The 21254-nt window shown below is 48.9% G+C and overlaps 1 protein-coding gene across 4 annotated transcripts in view; it reads right to left on the reverse strand.

The window, feature by feature from the left end:
• Positions 1-21254, reverse strand: part of CADPS (calcium dependent secretion activator) — a 221360-nt gene that overhangs the window by 199352 nt on the left and 754 nt on the right. The window lies entirely within an intron of this gene.

Below are 21254 nucleotides of genomic sequence, written 5' to 3' on the forward strand. Positions count from 1 at the left end.
ACAGAGGAATACCATCAACCCTTGCACGGCCCTCTTCCTGCACAGCCCATCTCCTTTTGCCAGGTGTAACCAGCCGAGAGCAGATGAAGCCCTGATCTAACTGCCAAGATGTGCACCTGCAGCTGCATCGAGCAACGCAGAGGCATATGCCAAGCCAGAGGTGCCACGCAGTGAGGGCTAAGACACCTCTCATCCTCCCTGCCCCATGGGGGAATGGGGCTGCCAACCGTCCTTCTGCCAACAAACCCTCTCTGTCTCCATTAAAAAATCACACTGGTACCTCAGACACACCCATATCGTGTTTTTGAGGCTTCAGCAGGAAGCTGGGTATACGCAAAGCAGTCAGGATCAGGTCTAGAGCATCCCGGTGGCAGGCCCTTTCCCACAGCCAGGCTCTGAGCCTTTCCCTGCTTCCCTATGTCACCTCTGCAGGACAGCTAGCACAGATCTCAAGTGCTCACCTGGAAGTCCATCCCACTGTGTGCCATACTGCTAATGGCAAAAGTGACAGCAAAACCTCCAGTGAGGCAAACATAACCAGAGCACTGCCCCAAAACAAGAGTTACCACAAATGCACCACATAACCTGAAGCTGAGCACATACAGGGCACATTTAATTTACTTTAATTATGAATGAATGTGGGTTTATCTGGTGTTTACTCCAGAGTAATGAAAACACATCCAAAATTATAAATCCCCCTGAAAAGAACCATCACCAGTAGATGTGTACCTTGACCACCAGAGCCAGCACAAACAAGCAGAGATACAATTGAATGCCAAGGGCTGACATTTTTCATGCACGAGGAGTTTTCCTTATGTGATGTTCTTACATGCTACTGTGTGCACTCTCAGGAGATGCCCACCTACAACCTCTTCTTTCTTACTTACTCTTTTGCACAACCTATTTATTAAACTAAAGGTTGAAATGCAAGGAGGAACCCCACCCAGGAAGGGAACGGCATAAGGAAGGATTGCCTGGATTCACCAGGACAAACAATAATCATTGCTCTAATCTTGGGTTGTGATTGATTAGTTATAAATGCACATCACTGGCAAGGTACCAGGGCATGGAAAGAGCTTTATTGGAAAGGCACAGGGACAGACCCCAAAAACAGAGTGCTCTTGGCTCTCCAAAAGATAACCCTAAGTGCCCATTGCAAATGGGAGATCACATTTTCCTACTCACACTGGACAGAAGGGCAAATGATATCATTAAAGCCCACATTGCATCTCAAAGTCCTCGGAGGGAAGGGAAAGTGGTACTTCATATTTCTATAAAACAATTAGTATTGACAGAACGGACTATAATACAGCACTCAACCCAGAACAGTAATTAACTATCACGGCAGCTTGCTTACTGGATGCAGATAGGAAGCAAGGAGGCGGCAATTAGAGAGCAGAAAGGCAAGCCAGACACATGGATTTGCTATAACAAGGTATTGACCCGCGAGGCCTCTGCGCAGGTGTCTGACGAGACGTCACGTACCCTGCGTTGAGCACCGGAGCATCCCCAGCACAGTCGCTGGCCTCTCCCCACGCATGGCAGAGGAAAAGCTAGAGCCCAGCACCGATTTGGGAGCGCCTTCCCTGCACAGGTTGTGCTCAGCCTCTTCTTCCCTTGCCCTGGTCTCTGTACTCTAAATAAGAGGATGGCTATAAGCCAAGCAGAGAGCTCTGGCCACCGATAGCACTGGTGATGGAAAAGTACCACCAATGTAGGATGCCTGGGAAGTTATCTGCAAGGTACCACATACCATCAAGTACTTTTCCACCAAAGCTCAAGGCAACTGGTTTCAGCACCCTTCTGATTTGCAAATCTCTGAAAAATCCTGGAGACCAAAGCCTCTGGGACAGCTGGGGCTCCTTGCACACAGTTTCAGCCTCATGATGCTTGGTTTTAAACAGCTTTGGAGAGAAGAGATTTGCATCTCAGTTTGGGGTCCAGAAAAAAAGGACATTAAGCGCCCAAACCTTCTGTGTTTCTCCCCCTAAACCAGAGAGGTTCTGTGGTCCCGTTTCTAAAAAGTTTAGGAAAACCCACCTAACAAATAGTCTTTTCAATATACACTCAGTAATAGCTTTCTAAGCCTGCTCCTCTAAGGAGATATTAATAAGATCGCTGGTGTTCTCTAAGAAAGGTAGGAACCGTGGGGCAGGAACATGTCCCTCCATGCCAGCATCACAGCACGCAGAACATCAGGTACAAGGCACCAAACTCTAATGCCTGGGCCAGGGATTTGGGTGGGTTCCCACTCAGTACCCACTGTACCCTTGGGTAGCACCATCCCATCCTTGGGATGGGCTGATCCCTTGCTCTACCTTATTCTTAGCTGCTGGAGAAGTGTCCTGGCACAGACCGGAGGCCCTCCTCGTCCTTCTGCAGGAAGGTGAAGCAGAAGCAAGCGGTGTGTCTCCTCCAACACAAGCACCTTCCTCCCACCTCTTCTCAGCTCCCCTCTTCCTTTTCTCCCCCCTTTTACCATGGGAGGTTTCCAGCACAGACCAGTGACGCCCCTCCACAGGGCAGTCACAAATGCGTGGAAAACCAGTCCACGTGAAGCCGATGCATTTATACCCACATGTGTACTTCTGGCAAACAGCTCACAAGTTGGGCTGGCAAACACAATGGAGTATGAGAAACAAAGCTCTTTCCTGCTGGGAAAACAATTCAGCAGGCTTTTTCACACCGAGAAAAAGCCGGGGCTACAGTGAGGCCGGCATGCAGTGAGGAGTGAACGTGCAGCAGCTCCACGCACAGCTCCAGAGGCAGAAAACTATTCTGCAGTGATGCAAGTGACTGCTTCATTCCTGATATCCCTGAAACAAGGGGAGGAACTCGCCCAGTGAGGGTTTCACAAGGACATCGCGCTCTCCTAAGTGCGGGTGCCAAGGCACCATAACGACACTGTAATGACAAAGGGCAGCAAAGGAGCCAAAAGACATCAGGCATCACCAGGCCAGAGTGAGTACCAGAATGACTAAGTCATTCTCTCTGGCCAGCCCAAAGTCTCACAGCATGGTTAATGGTTATTTGAGAAACAGATCTGAATTTGGAGGCAACGCTCATTTCTGGCTATCCGCTCTCTGAACAAGCTGGGTAGGGAAAGCAAGACTGCTGCAGGGTCTGCTGCAAGCGGTTCAGGACACGAGACCTGCTGGGAGCTGGCAGTTCAGTAACCAGACTTCCCAGAAACCAAAGCTACAGAGACCTTGGGGTCAAAGCTGCGATTCCCACCATCTGATGCCAAACCTTGCCCAGCATTCAAGAGCAGCAGGGTCCCCCCTGCCACTTTCTCCTGACAGCAAACCCGAGAGGGCAGTTGGAAGAACATCACAGATGCAAATACAGCGTTAAGGTTTTGGATGCATGGGTTTTAAGGCACTCGCACCAGTTTGCTATTGCCATACGCACCATTTCACTCATCTGAGCAACAGCACCCGCTCCCAGGCTTTCTGGCAGCAGGGACCAGAGCTCTGCACACCACGAGGACACACAGGGAGGGAATAATGCATCTTCTAAATAATATCATTAAGTCAAATAATCTCATCAGCTCCGGGGAATCCCAGCCGGGTTCTGAAGCCGCAGCAGCTGAGGACAGACAGTGCCACATCCACGTGGCAGCAGCTCTCACAGAGCCATTTAAAAGCAGAGCATTTACTTTTCATTTCTTCTCTTCCCAAAATGCCACTGTCAATCCCAATACACTAGGATGAGAAAGCCTTGTTTTCACTGGAATATTCCACCAGCAACCACCTTTGCACTCCTATTCCATGCAGCATTAACAAAGTAAACCAGATCTTGGCCCCAATGAAATCAATGTGATTTTTTTACCACTGACAAATCACCACTTTATCTCATCTCAATGTCCCAGCTCATATGCAAAAAAGGTGCCTGTTTTCACAACACAATTAACTGTAGCAGCAGGTAACAGCCAACACACAACTCCTGCCAACACAAATGTGCTGGTTTCATCTTGGGACCTACTCCTCTCCTGATAGAGCTTGATATTGCTCCACTAGCATCAGTAAGCAACGAGACGGGCAAAGGAAATCATAGATGCGAAAAAAACGACAGCAGCAAACCAAAACACCCTGGTCCTGCTGCAATAACTGATAGATCCTATTGAGGTACCAAATCAGTTCTAAAGGAGAGGGTAAAGGAAGCCAGCGGGATATAGAATAAAATTTGGCAGCTGCAGTTTTGGTGTCAGAAAGGCAGCAGGGCAGGACTGTGGCTGGACAGCGCCGAGAGCAGGGGCAGCTCTAAGGCACTCAGGTCCATCCCACGCTACTTTACTACTACTCTGAGCAAGCAGCTCTCCCCCAGTCTCTCCTCGTGCAGATGATGTTAGGAAGGGAAGAAATCGGGAATCGTTACTGTGCCACAACTCTGAAATAATTCCCCCATGTAGGCAAGAAACTGCTCCCATCACAAAAAGTCTAATTTCAGCATGCATGTGCATGAATGCAAAAGGTAAGAACTTAAAATAGAGGTACCCTATTTCCATGCATCGAGTCAGCAGGTACAGAAACAGCGTAAACAGTGATTCAGCAGCAGCCCGTGTGATGCAGAAGGTTGTTCCCTCGCCTCTGCCTCCCTGTTTGCAGCCCTTCCGACCTCAGCTCAGTCCCCGACTCTCAGCAGCTCCCAAGAGTGATGCCCAGGTCTGCCTGGCAAAAACAGCCCCAACCCCATGGGGCTGGGAGAGACCTGCCAGCCACAGGGGACTTGCTGGCTGCTCAGCTCCCTTGGGAAGCGGGTGATGTGGGGTGCCCACAAATGCCCTTTTGGCAAGGTCCAGCTCCCAAGAACACAGACATTTATACAGCTTCCCTGTCTACAGCAGTTTTTCTAGTGCATAGTCTAGACACAACGATAATTAAGTGTTTTGCTATGAAAATAGCTGTATAATCCACATTTTTGCTATTTTTTCCATTGAGTTTATGAGCCTTGTATCTACAAATCTTAGTCATCTGAGCTGGGTACAAAAAGAGGCACGATGTACAACCACAGCGTATGGTTGCCATCTCTGGTGCAAAGTAGTGCTGTAACTCCATAAACACCCCTGATAAATTGCACAAGACGACACCAAGGACATTTTCAAGTCCTGTGAGATTTGCTACATAAACAGCTATGACCTTGTACACATGGTTTCAACAGGGACAAGTTGTTTTTTGCTGGTTCTCACCCCCAATTTTTTCATTAATGTTTGCTGAGAAGCCAGAAGGAGAAGCAGATATATGAAAAGGAGAAAGACTGAAGAGTAGAAACATCATTTTTCATGCATCTTACATTTCTAAAACTGTAACTTACCTCTTCGAGCAGAGAGAATTAAAGTATTTCAGAGCCTTCCCACCACCCAAACTCTCTCATTCACCCTTTCAAAGCCAGCAAAGGGAAGAAAAGCCTCCCAAGCACCTGCCCACTCCATACCAAGCACCTGTGGGAGCAATTCCTCCCTCCAGCCTCTGAAGTCCTGGGGCTAACGTGCTCCTTTCTGCTTTAGCAAACCGTGCTCTCAGCCCCAGGCACCATCTCTCCCAAAGGCACCAGCATGGTGGGGAAAATGCCCAGTCCTCTATTTAGTGATGCTGATGCTCAGCGATTTCTGGCTGTGGCCCCGCTCAGTATCGTTGCTCCATCCAAGCCACAGAGCATCCAGTGGAGCTGCCACTGGCCCCAGAGGGCTGCTCCCTGTGCCCTGACATCCTGCTGTGAGGTCCCCCCCCTTTCCACAGCAATCCTGGCTCTTGCCCGGGATAGGGACCAGGGTCGGTCATGCAGGGCTGGCAGGTCCCACAGGTCACCTGGGGAGGTCCAGCTGTAGCTCCCGTGTAGCATCTGCCTTTGCTGGATTTTTTTAACTTGCTTTGAGAACATGCCTGGTTTTTTAAGATCCCCCCATGAAAGAAACTGATTTAACCAAAAGCACCACAAGACAATCTAGACAAACCCTGCTGGCCAGGACACCCAAACCAGGATGCATCTCAGTGATGCCACCCTTAAAAACCTTCTGGGTTTTGTTGCTTTTCTGGTCAAAATGCATGAAACCAGCAGCATCACCAGGGGAATGCTCAGAGCACAAGGCATCCCCTGTACCCACCCCGTGGCCTCATGCTGCATACCCTGGGCACCGACTGCTGCACCCCCCTGCAGCTGGGGCTCCCCCAGATGATCCAGGTGGGGCAGAGAGGGGACTGTGCCCACACGTGTCCCATGCACCACTTACCTGCTAACACTCCATGCAAAAGTGATACTTAATAATCAAGCCATTACAACAAGGGGAGCTGTCATTACAGCCACAACTTTCAAAGTCTTTTTTTTATCATTTGAGGAATGATAGACCTTTGAGTATTACATGTAGCCTGTAGCCAGTACTACATATAGCCTGCAAGCCTTTTAACGCATGACAAAAAACATCATTGAAGGGTTTCCTTGCACAACTTTGACTTACCCCCACACCATTACTAGCCAGCATAACTGACCAAGAACAATTAAAGCACATGGGGATTTCACCCTAATCGTAGAATGGACTGAAGTCCTTTCTACTCTCACCTTGACATACTCCGAAGCCTGGATGATTTGCATTTTGACATCTAATTGAAATGAGGGTTGCTGCCTGGCAGGCCTTAATCTTCTCAAAAACATGGTTATGCCTCCCTCCCCAAAGCAAATATTTATCACAAGTTTCACCTTGAATACAGGTCACAGCATTGCAAAGCAAGTAATCAGAGCTGTAAAAAAAAAAAAAAAAACAACATTCTGTCTAGGTAAAAAAAAAAAGAAATTCAAAAGACACATCTGTTCTCCTGAGCCACAGCAAGGAAAGATTATTACCATTAGCATGAAGGTTATACAGTAGATGAAACAATTGGTTAAAGAAAAAAAAGAAAAGAAATCACTTATAGTGTCATCTTTCATCATTAAATTTTAATGGAAAAAACACTGCGATTTGCTTAGTCTGAATACATACGCAATGTAAAGAGACTATCTGACATCATCGAGGCGTAACACCACAAGATAAATGGAGATGATTTGCCACACTACTGGAGCAGCTGTAACTCCCTCCCAGATCTGCGGCAATCAAACGAAAGGGCATGGAAATAGCAAGCCACCTGCTTCTTGCTGGCCACTGAATCTTACGTGTTTGGCTGATAGGAAAGAATCAGGGGGGTCTTACCCTTCTCCTGCTCATATGGGCTTAAACGGAGGGCAGCTGAGCTGTTATGTTAGTTTAAATGCCCACTCTTGTTAGTCCCATTTTGGTTGTCCCTGCAAGCCTTAGCCATCACCACAAGACAAACATCTGGAGGCTGCGGTTTGCACCAAGGATGCCCTAAGCAAGGGCAGCCGGAGCACACGCATATGCATCCAGAAAGCACCCGGCTGGAGCAGAGACTCGCTTCGCAGGCTCCCAGCAATGCAAAACCAGGCTCAGCGCTCCAGGCTGCCTTCCTTTCATACAGCAGTTGGGTTTTGAGAGCATTAAAAGGAAAGAGAAAAAAGTGAAGCAGTAAGGCTGAAGATTTTCCTGTCCTGCTTCCACACTAGAGCACAATTTTCCCTGCTGCACCCTCCTGAAGGATGGCAGCACCCGTGACAAGCTTGGGAGATGACAGAGGAGTGAGCTGCAGGCAAGCCGTGCGCTCCCCTGCATATGGAAACACCGGGAAGCCTGCTGCCCACCTTCCCAACTGCAAACAGAGAGGAAGAAAGGGCACACAGCTATTGTGCATAGAGTTGGTAAGATCTATACGAAGCCCCATGTGTGTAAATGAAACATCGGCTCCTTTTATCATCAAGTGCATACAACTTGCAAGCATGAATTATGCAAGAGTATTAACTGTCTTATAATAAGAGGGAGCAGCTGTAGAAACTGCTCGGAGGACACAGCAAGTTGCAGAAGGGGCAGCCTGTGGATGCTCAGTGTCTGCGTGTGTCTGAGCTACAGCACGGCCACTGGCATCAGGTCCAGTCCGAGTGCTCCCAGGGACCCGCACAACCTGCGCTAAGCAATTAACTCAGCATCTCATAAGCTCTCCCTGTCTTCCAGTGCTCTGTGAAGGAAAGAGAAATATTTTCACCACTTTTTTATTGATGAAAGCTTGAAAAAGATCTGGAGAATTGTGCGAGCTTGTGAAGGAGCAAACAGGGAGCTGAGCCTGTAACCTAACTGAAACCCAAGCCCCAAGCCAACACCCAAACTGCAGAGCTCTGCCTCCGCTTTCACCCAGGAGCACAAGGAACCTGAAACAGCAAACCCCCTCTGCGACCAGCCTGCTCCAGTCCCTGCTTCAGTCCAGTAATTTGCTCTTTGACTAATGAAGTCCCGCGCTGAGCTGGAGCCCTGGGGTGAGGACACCAGCCTCGGGCAGCGCTGCACAGCCCAGGTTGCGAGTACCCCAGGCCACGGGCTGGCAGCACGGTGTGCTCCCCTGCCCGGAGTCCGAGACCTGCAGAGCACCACAGGCTACTTAACTCAGCCCGGTCACCAGGTCCTAGCTGAGCTGACACCACGCTTAGCAGATGTGCTAAGGTTGCTGGGGGCAAACTCTAGCCATAAATTACCTACAGGGTGAAAATGCTTTTGATACAGTTTTACATAAAATATTAATCTCTCTGGTCAATAGAAATGCTGTTGGGATTGAGTGGTGGAGCTGTACGCAGCATGGAAGTGTTTTGGAACATAACAGATGCCAAAAAGGGAGGCACAGATCAGTATTAAGACCAGTTTCATTTACTGTATATATCATGGACTTGGAAGAACAAACATCAAGCACCGTGATTACATTTACTGATGATTCAGAGTTGTGTGGGCTCCTCAATACACAAGAGGAGGGCAATAAAGTCCCGGACAACTGTGAGCAAGCAAGCACCTCGGGAGATAATTAAATTAATTCAAGCTATGGAAATGCTACACAACAAGGCTAAAACATAAAGCAAATAACATCAAAAAGGACTTTGGACTCAGAGACTATGAAGCAAACCCAGACTACTGCTCACTCCCAGTTATCTGCCCAGGGTGCCAGGCGCTGTACAAGCACAAAGTCCATGTCATGACCATCAGAGAGAGTGGCCATCAGGTGAAAACAGGTGCAGAATACACACGAAGCATTTAAAAAAAGCAATTCCAGCTATAGCAGCTGTACATGCCCCCAGCCCAATACACTGTGGCTTTAGAAAGGGGCCATGCCATGCAGGGACCACTTGCAATGCAGCAGCTCCTGGGCCACGCTGGCAAAAAAAAATAAAAAAAAATAAAAAAAAAAATCTATGCAACCGACCTCAGGTCACAGTGGCTGCCTCCCACTTTGCTTACCAACTCCCAGTCCTTATTACCAGCTCTTTTTCAGACTCTTACCCATTGCTCTCCGTACCTGGATCACGTACCTGCCTCTAATTGCCCGGGCAGCCTCACCATGCTAACCAGCCCTGCCTGAAGCAAGGCAGCTGGCTTAGGAGACACTGAGGCATCTTGCTTGAGCCACCCTGCCCAGCAAAAGGACTGCTCCAGGGCATCGCAGCAGGCACAGAGCCCCTTCCAGGAGATGGGGCCCGACAGCACGTTGGAGCGAGACTGGGAAACACAGAGCATCTGGAGCAGTAACATGAGAAAGGACACAGGAGAACAAGTAAGAAGTGGCAGAGCTGCCCAAGGCCCCGAAGGCAAGGAGAAGATGCTAAATTTGATGAGGTTGAGGAAGGGAGCCAAAGGAGGAATAAATAGAGCTAATGAGAAAACAAGACATGAGCATTCAAAAACCTTTAACACACTGCTAAACAGCAATAAAAAGGCAATTAGAGTTCCGAGATGCATGGAGGGTGATTGCACACACTATAAATAGGTGGTGGGAAAACTGTCCTGCTCAGCAGGATCTGATTCACTTTTGGGGTGACTTCTGTGTACACAGAAATATTCTGGTGTGAGACAAGCTGAGAGAACAGTTTACAGAGAGATGAGATTACAGGAAGAATTTCTATCACACACATCCTTCTGCATGAAACATGCACCAAGCAGAAGCTTTACAACAGAGGCTTCGGAGGTCTGAGCTTGAGGAACTCTTACAAAAGTGCAGCAGGAAACATGTGAAATAGCCTTAGAAAGAACCATCCATTTTATGCCAGCCAGTAACATCTCTGGCACTGGAGTCCGGGCAGTTCAGTGGCTGCCACTATTGATGGAAAGACTCCCTGACCACGCTGCTCTCCAGTGCCCACGGAGATTGTGTCCTGCTCAGCTCATAACCCTTGCGTGAGCATGTGCACACAGGCAGCTGTAACAGCATTTAACAGCAAGCAAAAAGGTTTAAAAGTGGAATTCAAACATCAAACCCACTTGAGCATGCTCCTCAGACTGCCACCAACGTGCTCTTTCTGTCTCCTACCTGTGCCTCAGGTGTGCTCGCTCTGCTCTGCAGCGAGGAGCACGACTGCTCTGCAGACACATTACCCTCTCCCCTGGGCTGGTGTAACCCCTCAGGGGATGCCCATGTCTTGTGGGTACAGGCTCATGGTAGCCAGTGCAAGCAGCTAGCTCGCTGTTTCCAGAACAATCTCTCTGATGCCATTCCTTGCCCAGCCTTCCCTCCCTAGGCCAGCTAGGCTGGAGAAAATACACCGACTGCAGTGAGGCACTCTCCCTCCAGGTACATGGCTCAGGCTGTGGGGGAATGTGCCATGAGAGGTCCTGGGCGAGAAGGAGCCCTCAGAACAGATAAAACCCACAAGACCCCAGCTGAAGGTAAGGGCAGGGTCTTTGCAGCATCGCAACTGATATCTTTAACAACAGAAGTCCACGGAACCTGCCAACAAGCAGAAATAGTACTGGGCAGGTCCCTGGCCAATGTAAACCACCACTGCATGATAAGCTCGAAGTTTTTGAGGATATCAGTTCTCTTTTTGCTACAGCTAGAGGCTAGAAAAGTACTATTCCCCACCATTTCTGCTGGGCCCCGGGCCATGCCTGCTGCAAAGCAAACAGGAGAACAGAAAAGGAAAACACAGCTGCACCTCAGCTGTGAACAATTCCTCCTCCCTGCCTCAGCACCTTCACAGATACCCTTCTGGACGGGAACAATTTGGAGACTGAAGCACCAAGGGCCCAAGAAAGGGAAGGAGCAAAGCTGTCACTTCCCACCTCCAGACTCCCTAGGCCAGGCCCAGTGCCCTTCCCAGCTCCCCACCCCTTCCCACCGCAGAGCATCGGCATCAATACATGCTCAGGAGCTGCTTTGCCCTCGCGAATGACTGAGCACACACAAAGTCTCTGCAGTCCTAACTCCAGCTAGCTCTTGGCTGTGCACCAAAAAACAACCCTGTGCCGCTCAGACAGCTGCACGTCCCCAGATAACAGCAGCAGATGGCTTCTGCCTAGAGGTCCCACTGGCAGAGGGTGGTCTGCGGTTCTGGGGGTGGGAGGCACAGGGCTGGTTTTTGCGGCACGCACCATTGGTGGGTCACGCAGCCTCGCCCGTGGCTGAAGAAGTGCTGGCTGTGTCCTTCCTTCATCCTTGCATTGTCACCATGCAGGTAGCAAAGCAGCTGGCTCCTGCTGCGTCACCCCATTAGCTTCCTCCCGAGGCAGCGATGAGTCTGTCGTCTCTGGTTGCAAGAAGGGTGGGAGCAGTCTGCTAGGAGGGAGAGGAAATCTAGGGGTGCAGGCAATAAAAGCAAACTCCGCGCGTGCAATATGCAAAGCATTTGTGCCCTCTTGCTGAATCAGGAAAGGATATTTGGCATCTTAAAGGAAATTTGCCTTTTGCTTGATGTTCTGCTTGTGTGATGCCTGCATCACCTTCCAGCTGCCTAAATCCTCTGCTGCTGAGATATGAGAGCAGCTGACCCTCCCCGTAGCACGCCAGGCAAAGTGAACCCCCCTTCTTACAAAAGCTAGCCCCTGTCAACATCAACAACAGTCCCAGAAGAACTTCTGAACAGCTTCACTTAATTGCTCCTAAGTCATCCAGTATTTTCTATACCTAAAACACACCGCCCAAACCCTCTCTCCTTCCCGGCCCCCACCTGTCAGACAGGGACATCGGAGGGGAGCGCTGAGTGGCACACAGGCTGCATCTGGCTGGCTGCTTATGGAGGAGCTTCTCCCTTCCACAGCCACCTGCACCAGACACATGCCAAGGTTGGCCAGAGTGAGCCCAGAAACTTCTTCCCAAAGTGTCTTTGCAGTATTTCAGTTTACTTGGCCAACTGGCTGGACAGGGCTGCCTTGAATCTCTCCTTGGGATGTTTGTTTCCAAGCAAAGCATCAGTTGGAAATAAGATGGGTGGCAGAAGGGATAGTGCGGTCATGTACAGAAAAATGCATTCTCTATATAGAAGGAAAAAAAAAAAAAGTTTTGACCCCACATCTACCTCCTAGTTGAACTAACATATCTCACTCCAGTGAGCATCATGCTATATTTAAGAGCATCAGTTTATGTTCGCTCTGACAGCCAAATATCAAACTCGAGTCCCTTTATCTCACCAGGGTGCCACCAGCCAGGCAGCTTGTCCCCTCCTGTTCCCAGACGGAGCCTGTACATCAGCTGCGACTCCTTGGGCTCCAAAATGATCCTTGTGCATGCACACCTCCATCCCTCCCAAACACCCTTCTCCGAATGGCTCCAAGGAAAGCAAGGGGCTGATCCCCTGTGATATGGAGGTGGGGAGGGCTGTGTGTTGGGGTGTAGGATTTTACTATCTGAAGCACCCCAATATGCGGCCACAGCCTTGAGACCTACATCCCAACACACAGCCTTCTGTATCTCAGGGCAATGCCGACTTAGCATCATCTGGACTGATAACATATTAAATTCCCCAGGGGAGGGAGAATTGCTTCCTGCAGGAGTTAGCCTGCCCCGCACACCTCACCAACTGCAAACACGCATTGCAACTAACAGAAATCAGTGGTTACTACAAACTTAGAGGATCTGCAAACTCCCAGTGCCATCCTCTTCAGCTCAGCAGGTGCTCAGGATCAAATTCAGATGCTAGAGCAGATGCCACTGATGCTCTTCACAAGGCAACATGAGAGATTGTTTCAGTAAGACACTTCTTAACATATAGCTTCTTCTATCAGTAGTTCCTCACATGTGAGCCCAGAAAACAGCCTTTTCTCCCGACTACTTTCCTCCCCTGCACCAGACAAGCCATTGGGAGCCAAACCACTCCCTTTAAGCCCCACTCTGAGGGACCGAGCTGAGCCTGTGCATGCCATGGTGCTGCAGCTGCTCTGGATGAAGGGCTTCTTTGTCCTGCAGAAGTACATTAGGCAACAACAACATCCAAAACAAGTGCTTGTTTTCCACTGCCAAAAAGTTTATTGATTATTTTTCCCCAAAAATCCTTCCCCTGGCTGAAGACAAACAGCAGGTGATGGGCTTGCAGGGACAGGGTCACTCTGCTCCATGCTTGTACAGGATCAGATCCAGTTCATATCAGTGTTCATCCTCGCTCATCAAGTGTGGATCTAAATCCCACCCAAAAAGGGGACAGAAGGTGGAAACAGGGGGTCTACGGACAAAGCTAGACCTGAAGACTGTCTTCCCATATTCTGAAGACAAAGAGAGCTCTACCCTCAGGTGAACGTCACCCTAATTTAGCAGATGAGATCACGAAAGGCCACTGCTGGACCATTAGTGGGCAGCCCTGTTTGCCAGGGTGTTTGTACAAATGCATTGTGGCATCAACCCAAACTCTTACCAAAGTCAGTGGGGCTCCTTCAAGATCTACACACCACATTTCCAGAAAATAAACACTGCAGCAGCAGCATTTAAAAAAACTCCACCCTTTAGGCTAGAAAAAACATGACTAAATCTAGATTTCATTAAGTTTGTTCATCAAACACTAATATTTGTGTATAGGCAGACATTCAGCACTTGAGCAGTTGTGGTCACACGACTGTCTTGAAGCACACGGGTCAAAGTCACTGAGCTGTATGGCCCAAGTCACCGAGTTCTGTGTTGGGGCAGTTTTCCAACCCCTCCAGGCTGGAGGTGGCCTGCACTAATGTCCCCTCACAAGGATCCTTATATACCTCATGCTACTGAAAGCCCAAGCTCCCAACCTTACTGTGAGGTAGACAGACAGGTTTTGAATGAGAACTACAAACACGGCACTGCTTACCCCAAGCTGAATAAATATTTGCATGACATTTTGACTCAGGTGTTTAAATTTTAGAAAACATCTGACTGTCAGCCTGAATCACAGACAAACAATACCAAACATTATCACTAAAAGCACCTTTTCAAACACCAATTTCACACATTCACATCAAACACTCAGTGACTGCACTTACATCTTGCTCTAAGAATGAAGCCCACCCAATCCATCAGAAAACCCAGTCAAAGCACCCCAAGTATCCCATACCCACAAATAACTTGCTTTTTCCAAAGCAAATGCCAGGTTAGGATGCTCCATGTATTTTTCTCAGTACCTACAATGTAATGACACAGGGAAACTCCCCAGGAACCTGCCATTTCTTGCATCTCCCCTCTCCCACCCTCATGAAGACACAGCTGGACCCTGCTGCAGGTCCTCAAAGCATGCCCTACAGGAAGGGTGGCCCAATTCTGACCTGCTGGGAGCTGGTGGTGCCACCTGCTTTGTGAAGCAGCCACAGCGAGGAGACAAACTGCTTGTCCTCCCATGCCTGCACCACGCACCCCGAAAGCTGGGGAGCGAGGTGTCGCCTTCCCTTGTGCCTCACCCTGCTCCATTTCCAGGAATGGAAGACCTTTGAGGGGCCACCCATCAAACACCACCCATCCTCCTGGGTGACAAACGGAGAGGACCTGCTCACCACCACGGAAGGTCCCCTTGTCTGCCGTTTTAAGGGAACTCTGCTGTTTTTATTAGTCTTAGTTTTTAAAGACACATTAAAATATACATGGTTCCTAGAGATCACTTTGTGGGTGAAACCTTGGCGCAGCTGAAGCCATTAGCTGAATTTACATCAACACCAACCAAGCAACAGCTTTATTGATTATACTATATTGATTGGCTTAACATATTAATCAGTTTACATAATTAAACAGAAATAGGATGTTTACCTTGTACCCCCCTGGACTAAAGCATTGGCAGTAACTGCAAGGGGTTTGTATACATACACTGCTAGTAGCAGTGTTGTGATGGCTGCATTCCTACTGCTAAACCATACCAACAGCAAATTAAATACTTGTCCAGCTAACAAAAAATTACGTAGGGCAATGACTTGCCGACCACTTCCCGCTTAGGTGAATGGGGAACAACTGACTCATCATTCAGCAGAAGGAATTACAAGTTGTGCAAAAGGCAAAGTGCTTCGGGGAGAGCGTCTAGACTATGCAAAGCAAAGCCATAAATAATACCTTATGGAAACGACAGGCTTTAGCAGGGGTTGGAGCTGCACGATCTCATGAGTCTTCTCCACTCTTATTTCACAACATCTCTAGCCTGAGAGGTGCCACCCACAAAAATTGAATCGTCAGGCTATGGATCAGGAACTGCAAAGTTTTACAACAGCCAAAGACCAAGCTCACAGCCTATTTAATTACCTGCTTCCCAATCCAATAAGTTGCAAGTATATAAATAGCCAAAGTATGACAAATATTTAATATCTGCTAGAATTAAATTAAGATAAGGCACTGGCAAAATAAATGATAAGTGTTTTAACTGAAAATAACAATTTTTCAGATTCCAGACAATTTGAGCACAGCGATCCCATTCTGCACTCCACCCTGCTAAGGAAAACCGCATCTCAGATGTGCCAGACCTCCTTCCCCACAGCAATGCTCTCCAAGCAGCAGCGAGACACGGGCAGGGTCGACTTCACTTTAGGGTTAGCACCAAGCTGACCCAGGGACAGCCTTAGCCGAGAGCCCAGTCACACACACAGAGCCCTCATCTGATGGTGGCAGGGGCCAATGCCTACACACAGCCAGCTGAGCAGCAAAGGTAGCCCCTAACTACTCGTCCAGGTTTTTATGGGCACAGCACTAATTATCTTGCAAGCTTTGCTGCAACTACAAAGCTGTGCAGAGGGTCCAGCTCACACCTGAGACCTGCCTGAACCTTGCATCTCCTTCTTAAACAGCACTAGAGAGCAACCAAGGAACAGACAGAAATCAAGCAGAGCATCATCTTTACCTCTCTTCTCCTGCAGAGCTGAGAAAACCACAACCCCAAGGGTTCTCTGGGGCCAGCAGAGCAGAATCTGACCATAAAAATCGCAGTTCTTCCAGCAGAAAGCTGCTAAGACAAGTCCCATCACTACCTGAGTCATGGTCTGTCCCAGAACAATGTGTCAGTGGTTTTAAGAGAGAACTTGTGTAAATATGGCATAAGAGTAACAACCTAACCCATGATAGGGAAGAAGTATGTTATTATTTGGAAGGCTGCACTAGCTTTACTACGTTCCTAACTGTTGTAGCATATGCGTGCATGCCAAAATGGCACAAATTCGATATTTTAAAATGCATCGTAACCAATTTAACAGAGTTTCTGATCCCTCACACCTGTTCTGCATTAAGCACCGTGCTTAAATCAATCACCATTCAGCAAAGCACAAGCTTAAGCACTTTGCTGAATTTGACTGAGAATTTTGCTAATGCACCTGACGTCATCCCACAGGCTTACACAAGGACCCAAATCACAAGCCACTTCTCCAAGAAGTAGCTCCAGTAATCTGCAACTAAGCTGGAACTTTTTTCATCCCACATTTATCCCGCTTGGAACTGATTTACTCTCCCACATGCCGCCTGCTCACTCCCTTGTTCTGCAGGGAGGAAAACAGGTGATGATAACCATGACTGCGGAGATGCCTGACCTAACGTGTTCTCCACAGTTTATCTCCTAAGGAGTTCTCCCTGCTGCCCCTTTCCCAGCAAGTGTTTTCAAGGGGCTGGTAATAATCTGGAGAAGATCTCCCAGTTTATGCTATTTTGAATGAGCAAACACCAATTCCTGAGTTGCGCTGTGCCTTTTGGCTGCCATGCTTTGGAGGTATTTAGCAAGAGGTATAACCCACATCCAAGTGTGCTTGGTCTGCATCATTACAAAGACATACTCGTTGCCCAACTTCCCCAGGCTGCCGGCTGAGCTCTCCTCCCAAAGGCTTCAGACTGTTGGGATCAAGCTAGGGGAGGCACAGAGCACGGCCAGTCGTCTCAATTCTACTTCCAACAAGTCAGCGTGAGCTAGAGAAAAGACTAAATACATCCTGGGCAAGCGATTACCAAGCTAAGTGCCATCTGCAGTACTAAAACATGTTGTTCTGAGAGCAACAGAGCTGGCGAAGTCGCTTTCCTCCTGAGCTGCACCGCAAGGCTGGAGCCTTCGGTGTCTGGCAAGGTGTAAACTCTGATGGGAGCTTTTCCTCCTGGGCCACACATTCAGTAGATCTCTTGCTCAGATTCCCCAGCGTCTAGTAAGGGCTGCCCGCATACTGCCACCTTCCTCCCACATGGGATAGGCGATAAATACAGATTTTGCTGTTTTCACTAAGCTTTTAAGGGACGCGTATCTTGCAGACCACTGTCTGCCTGTCAAACGTGCCTGGAATTCAGTGGTGGCTTAAAAAAGAAATCCAGGCAGGAAATAAGACAGCACAGGCAGGTATCTAATAATCCTTTTTTTTTTTCTTTTCCTTAGGAAACAATGCTAGTGAGATATAAATAAACGAAATCAGAGGTAGACATCACAGATGTCTGGTTACTCAAGTGAAGCCTTACCACATAAACATCAAGATAAACCCAAAACAGAGGTGTAAGCTTGAACACACTGATCTAAAAACCAATTTTTATTCTGTTGCTGAAATTTCTGGAGTGTCAGGATCAGAAAAAATACCAGCTCCGAGTGTCATTTTCTTGACTTCATCTTGAAATCTAAACCAGAGTTTGTTACTAGTGTAAACAAGCAACAATGTCATGCCCACGTGCAGTATATACCCAGCTATGCTGTCCATTCACACATTTCCACTACTCTCTTTGCTCTCATATATGTTATAATTTACCAAACTGCATGCAATTATCTTTCTGTTGCAACAGTACCTTAAGTACACACTTCCCTTTATTCCAAGGTGGTTCACGAGCGCTGTAAAACATCAGGCTGTATTTCCCAGCTCCCGAGCACTACACACAGGCGTGCTGCTACATAACCGGTACCCGCGGTGCCTGAGCATTACACTGCTGTAACATGTGGCCCCTGGGGCTCAGGGTACCGGCCAGCTCTGATACAGCAGTGCTGCAGGATCAAGGAGAGAGGATTACACACCTCAGGGGAGGTACCGCGGGGATCTTCAGTCCAGGCAAGAACTTCACTGCTGTGACTGCAACAAAATCAATTGCCTTCTTTTCTGAGAAAATTGCAAAGGTGAAGCTATGGAAGCAGCCTAGGCTCCAGGAGCTCGGTGAGCCCTATGGTTCTCCCATGGAGATGGGCTGCCTTTTATCAGGTAACCCAGAGACGCTGGGTTGTGCCAGGCAGCTGATGCACAGGGTGACAGCCGCATCTGCAAAGCCACGGTCACTCTGCTCGGGCTGTGCTCAGAGGTGGCAGCATCTCCTGTGCTACAGGGGAGAGCTGTGGGCCAGGTGAAGCCAGAGCTTGACCACCTCCTCGCCCTCCCAGTGCCAGGCAGGACCTGCTAAGCGGGGCTGGGGACAGGTCACCAGCCCTCAGCGCTGCACAGCTCCACCACAGCACCTCTGCAGTGGCTGCTCAGCACCTCCCTGACGCAGGCATGGGGTCTGGGCCCCACGCCTCAGCAGGGCTCCCAGCATCCTGGGAGGCAGTGAGCGCAGCAGGCAGATCAGCAGGGCCAGACCCTCACATCTCCAGGGTGCCCACTTGTGAGGTGGATCAAGCACCTCCCTCCACAGCCCCTCCATCCAGCACTGACGGGAGAGGCGGAAGCACGGTCCTGTGTGCCGGCCCTGTGCAGAGCAGGGACCGCAAATGGCAACACTTGGGGGTTTTCTCCTTCCCATTTCTCCTGGGATGAAACCCTTCCCTCACAAATGGCAGGCTGTGAGGGTAGAGAGGCACATGACACATGGAGAAAGAAGCAGTTTATCCCCCACTCTGCTGATGAGGAAAATGGAGACAACAGCTCCCATCAGAGCAGGACCAAAACCTGGGTTTCTCCCATCTTTCCCCCGAGGAACAAAATGCATTTGCTCCACTCTGATGGGTCCTGGAGCATCTGGTATTTCCACCATTACCAAAGGTCAACCAATACACGAACTCCCCAGAGACCGTTCAACCTGGCAGAGCCACCACAACAGAATCTCAGTGCCCAAGAGGAAACGAGTCCCACACCTTCGCCCTTTGGTCCCCTTCGAGCCGGAGAAGGAAGGGTGGGCTTTCCCAGAGGGATACGTGAGGAAAGCAGAGGAGCACATGGAATCCAGCAACAAACTCTGGACTCTGGCAGTCCTTTAACTGACTTTAATAGAGCCTTGACTAAGGAAAAAGGGCAAGGATTTACTTCCAGGAACCTGTATGACAACCGAATGTAGGTATATACAGAAGACGAAAACCCAGAATGAATTCATCTTTAAAAGGGTGAATTTAATTTGACATGTGTTGTCAAGTTAAATTTAGCTTTCCCAATTCCCTCTCACTACTAAGTTTGAGGGGAGACAGTAGGCCCCCGAGACACACCTATTTTAGCTATTTGTATAAATAAGTCAGACGCATTTCCCTATGTTCTTCATCTCACAGAGAATGGATTATTTCCTCCCAAGATCCTGTGTAACTTCCCCATTCCCACAAGTATTGCTGCCAGTTTATAATTTTTCTCATTACTCCTCATTTCTTTATTTCACCTGTACTTTATTTCCCCCGTTCTCTCTCCCTCCCCTCTTTCTATTCCTTCATAGCGCAGTATTTTGAGTCCAGGGACTATGAACCACCCTTCTTCCTGGCCACTCTTCTCCGGACTGCTAAGACGCTGCCTGCTCCTTTGGAAAAACTCCTTTTCAATCTCAGTTCACTTTTATGTGAGAAACAGTTGCAGGGCTTGTTTGTTTGAATTTCTGCAAACCTAGTAATTACTTAAATTCCATCATCTTTCTGTAACGCGAAGAAGTTTCACAGGGAACAAAAGCCAAGACGACTTTGAAAATCCACAATCTATTGAAAAGGGTTGTAGGCAAAAAATAAAGCAAAAAAAAAAAAAAATCTCCAAACTTAGCTATATTTTCAGCTATGCACTTTGCTCAGCAAACAAAAGCAGATCATTCAACCTTCCAGCAACACCAGATTGTCCTATATTGCCTTTAAACTACATGCAGTACGGATACACTTTCCTACCTCCGTATGTTGCAATGACTAATAATAGTCCTGTGGTGTAGCAGAACTGAATGTCGTTTGCATCAATACATCCAGGAGCCTGCCTGATTTGCAAAGGTCATTTGTGAACACAGAATGATATCAAGGCTAAAACTGCAGTCTAAGAAACTCAACTGAAAACAGAGTAAAAAAAAAAAATCAGCCAGCTGTTCCAGAGAGCTACGTCCCATCGCAGACCTAACTCTGGCTGCCACGGGGAAAAAAGTTGGCTGCATCTGAGTGAAAGGTGCCCGTGTCCGCATCCCGGAGAAACTTAATTTCTGCCCTGGCCCATGAGCTCGTGCCTCACTGGGGAAACAAGCTCCAAGACAGCTCCTCGGGATGGGGAGCCCAGGCAAAGTGCTCCCGCCCAGCCTCTGCCTGGAGCAGCGTGTGGCCCTGCCGCGGTGACGCACTGGGGGAGGAAGAGTCAGGATTGTGGCAGCGACTTCATCTCAAAGCTCTGCTGCCACGTTTTGCCAGGAAGCTGGCGTCGGGGAGCTCGCCGCACATAAACACTTGCAAGAAGTTGAAATGAGACTCAGTAACTCCCCAACTCAGTGCCGGCACTCCCAGTTAAGCAAACTTTGCAGCGAGCATGGAGTTGCAGAGTCCCTTTGCAGGAGGCAAGGGCACGCGCATGACGTTTTCCAGCAATATAACCCATTTCTCTCCTTTTGACAACCTTTAGATGGCCAACATCCCAAACTTCCCGAATCCCAATGTTGCGTAACTAGGAGCAATGCCATATGTCAGCACGCTGGCTCCATGCGGGGAGCAGCACCAAGGGGTGGCAAATGGGCTGGGGGCTTCCCTGTGCCCCAGGACAGGGATGCTGCCAGCAAACCCCACCCGTGCGGGCCCAAGGTGCCCTGTGCCGGGATTGCCCTTGGGGTGCCCAGGTGGCTGTGGGCCTGCATGGGGCTGCTGGGGAGCAGGATGGGACA

Source organism: Strix aluco, chromosome 11 (genome assembly GCF_031877795.1).
Source record: "Strix aluco isolate bStrAlu1 chromosome 11, bStrAlu1.hap1, whole genome shotgun sequence".
Lineage (NCBI taxonomy): Eukaryota > Metazoa > Chordata > Aves > Strigiformes > Strigidae > Strix > Strix aluco.